Source organism: Cavia porcellus, unplaced genomic scaffold (assembly GCF_034190915.1).
Source record: "Cavia porcellus strain 051 isolate PalLab524CR breed Dunkin Hartley unplaced genomic scaffold, mCavPor4.1 scaffold_8, whole genome shotgun sequence".
NCBI classification, from domain to species: Eukaryota; Metazoa; Chordata; class Mammalia; order Rodentia; family Caviidae; genus Cavia; species Cavia porcellus.
This window is the reverse complement of record NW_026947491.1, coordinates 87070434-87074418: the sequence shown is the minus strand read 5'-3', so window position 1 is coordinate 87074418 and position 3985 is coordinate 87070434.

Sequence of the window (3985 nt, the reverse complement as noted above, 5' to 3'; positions counted from 1 at the left end):
GGCACTTTAGGAAATACATTTAGAATGCAATATTAAGGCAAAGTTGTGACCATGGAATTCACACGAAGGTTTTGCCTATCAAAGTCTGATTATAGTTTACAGTATTTTCCTGCTCCCAGTATAACCAAAACTCATCACAGAACTGGTAGTTTGGCTCAGGGTCTGATTAAGCAAACCTCTCCCTCTCACAGCGTTTGCTTAAGTCCACCTAAGTGGAATCAGTTCTGTTTCTAACAGACCAGTGACCTGGCCTGATGTTTCAAAGTGTGCTCTCCAATTCCATTACTTAAGACTTGTTTCCAGCTCCAAGAGATCCTCTTTGCTCTACACCTAGGCACTGAGGAAAACCAGGGATGTAAAAAAGGGGGCTCACTGTTAAACTTTATTGGTGTCAATTTCCTGCTGCTGGCTATGTCTTAGGACTTGTCTGCTCTTATAAGTATAGCTATTTATTTGATCTTGGATGAGCAAATTGACTCAGGAGCTAAAGGAATGGTGGCAATTATTTTCTGAATATTTGGAAATGCTGACAGCCATCTTTCCAATCTTGCATGTACTTCAGGCACTATCAGAACTTCAGCACCAGCAAGGGAGGGAGGATGATCCTATACCTGATGAGACGACTAATAAAACTATGGAGTTGGAACTTTTTTCTCTAAGAGAAAATCCATAAGTGACAAAATATCTCACCAAGTCATTTTTCCTCTCCAGTGTCTTGCGTGGTGCATGCACTTGGCACAAATTAGGTTTACAGATTCTGTAAAGCAATTCATCCTTCTCTGAATCTAATGCCAGTGATTTTTCAAGGAAGTCAGCAAATTGTGGCCCAAGAAGGAAAATACTGCCATTATTTTAAAAAAAAAAAGCTCTATTATTTTATTCAATCTGCTACTGGACTGTGACTAAATCACTTACTTTGTACATTTAATTTTTAATTTTGCCGTATCTTTCCTTCAAAATGAGGTTGAGTCCTAAATCCTTGTACCCTAACGTCCCAGCTGTCGTCACAGAAGAGGTTTGTTTCACTAAAAATGATTACTGGTATCTATAATAGAATTGTAATAACTCAATATTGTTTTATAAATTTTTTATTCACTCTGCATTTTTTATTTGACAGCTTGCCAAGTTCCAGTTTTTATCTGATCATCTTTGCATTAATAATACATGAGGCCGAGATCTTCTGAAAAGCAGATTCTTTTTTCCCCCTCACTGAATGCTTTGCTTTTGCCAGCAAAAATATTGATTTGGATTTAATAATCTGTAGTCCGTTTGGTTTGATCACACTTAGCAGGAAACTCTAAAGAGATCCATGGGCACATAGCTGCCAACATGAAATCAATTGCGTTTCTCTAATAAATGCAATCATCGAACACCTGATCCATACTATTGCTTGTTACATGCAATTGATTAAGGGGCTGACACAGTAGAGATTTGAATGGCCCCATGTTTCCCTATTCAGATCTTCTCAACCAAAAAAATGTTAATCTGAAGAATCTATGCCATAGAAAGAGGATGTTTCTGAGTGTCATTGCTTGTCACCTCCATCAACATACAATTTGTCAACATTCTGCTCTCACACGATTATACCAGTGCTGCTGATCTGTCTGTTCTTGTCCCAGCTGTTCCTGTTAAAGATGACTGTGTGAGTAACAGACCCATCCTATCACCTGCCTCCAGCATTGTTACAATAACCAGCAGCAGGAAAATGAACTGACTCGGACCTGGGAGGGCCCTCCGACAGCACATCTTCATACATCGTGTTATTTTCCATCTGTGTGGAATATAACCAAAGACGTCTTTTACAGTTCAACATTCCCATCTGAAATAAATGACAAAATGCTGATTGGGAAGAGAATTGCTAACCAGTGGCTGAGAAACAATTAAAGCAGAATCCCTGGTGAAATGACGCAGACAGTGATTATTTTTTTAAGGCCCCAGACCTTAAAGCCAGTGTGAAGTGCAGGGTGAGATTTGGTGCTATAAACTGAAACCTTGGTGCCCACAGTGTAGCTGGGTGCCAGCATTCTCAGTCTATTAGAAAAGTGCAGACTCCAGGATCCCTCCCCGGTTTATTTTAGTCAGAATCTGCATTTAGCAGTTCTCTTACTGGACAGTTTGCAGGCATGTTAAAATTTGAGAAGCACCAATCTAAACTGCCATTACTGGAAACCTTCAAGCTAGGCAAGCCAATCATGAAGACAATGACAGAATGCAGTGTTTCCAGAGGAAGTGGGATGTTGCAGCAAGCTTTTCAACCGAGCAGTACTGGGTTTCTAACTGGTTATCCCTGGGAGCAGCTGTGGGATTTTGGGCAACTGTATTGTTATGCTTTAGACATTGTTTGTCGTCCAAAGGGTCATGTGTTGGAGGCTTGGTCCTGAGTGGCAGTGAGAGGTAGCTTCAGGAAAGGAAGACCCTGATGGAAGGTCCTTGGCTCACATTGGGCAAGTGTGCTTAGGAGGGGGCACTGCAGGACCTCAGCTTCACCAGTGATCTCTTGTTTATGGACAACTTCCACCATGATGAGATGCAGTATTGAGTCGATGCCACCAGCATTCCTTGTATCTCTGAAACTGTGATCTAATTAACCCTGTTTTCTTTAGAAAGTTAGGTTGCCACTGTTATTTTGTTAAAGCAAAAAAACAAAATGGATGAGTGCATCTCTCTAAGCTTCAGATCACTTACCTGCACGATGACATTAATATCATGTACCTCCTTTGCACTGTTGTGAAAATTCATTGAAATATTGCATGGAAAGTGTATAAGACAAATGCTCCTGCATGGAAGCAAAACATGTCTTTTTGTACTTAACACTAATATTAATGCTAAAGTTGTATTCTGAGGAGAGCTTTGTGATTGCTCAGATGTTTAAGTGTAAGTGTAATAAATTTTTTTTATTAATTTATCTTTTTGTCCTTAAAGCCGAATGAAGTTTCCAGTGAAGCCAACCCTAATGTCTGGTTTGCACGTTCAGCTCACACTTGGTTCCATTCATCACTTACAGGAGGGACAAAGTGAAGGTTAATGGGTGTCTAGGAAAGCAGCGCAGTGGGGAGCTCAATCACAATGTTTTCCCAGCTACCAGTCTGGGTGACTTCAGCTCAATTTTCTTTGAAAGCCACTTGTCATTGTGTGTCCAAGGACTCTGAAAGCTGGCTTCCATGTGGGGCTAACTCTGTTCACCTACATTTGGCCTGGTTTGGAAAGCTTTCTTGGCTGACTCCCACCGAATCCAAATAGGGATGGGTGATTTTATTAAAATGACTTGGGCCCAGCCTGCTCTGTGTTCTGAACCATTGATGGAAGCCAAAAATGTCCCCTGGTGTCCATAGAAACATTGTTCTTATTTTTCAAAATTAAACCAGCTGAATCTGCAAGGCTACATCACCTCCATCAGAGATGCAGACAGCCAGGACAAAGAGCTGCTTTGATGTTCCCAGCTGGGATCCCTGCCCTCAGCAAATACAGTTGATATAAATAAATGGTCTCTTGCCTGCCTACATTCATGCCCATCTGTTTGGAGGGCATGGTGCCCAATCAAAAGTTGCCTAGATGCTCACCATGGGCACCAGTGCCAAGGAACGAAGATCTCATGGCAGCCTGCCTAAGGCTGGGAGTGCCATCTTTTCAGCCGTGGGTTCTCATCCTGGACCAGACTGGGAGCCCTGGCATGACACACTTCCTTACTGTTGATCACACCTGTTGACAAGCCTGTGCCAAGCCAGAAGAAGACGGAAAGAAAGAAAACTGCTATGTAGAAGCGTCCGTCTTTGGGCTCCCAGGGCTGAATGAGCTCATTGCAGCAGATTCTAATTAAGTAGGAAAATTTCCTACCTGTGAAGGTTCTGATGGGGCACAAAATTGGTGGGCCAGCTGTACTCAGCTTTATCGCAGAGGTGGAGGGCAAGTTGCTCCCAGCTGGAGCTTTGTCCCTAATATAGGAAATATAATAGAACCTTGATCTTTGATGACATCAGGAGCTGAA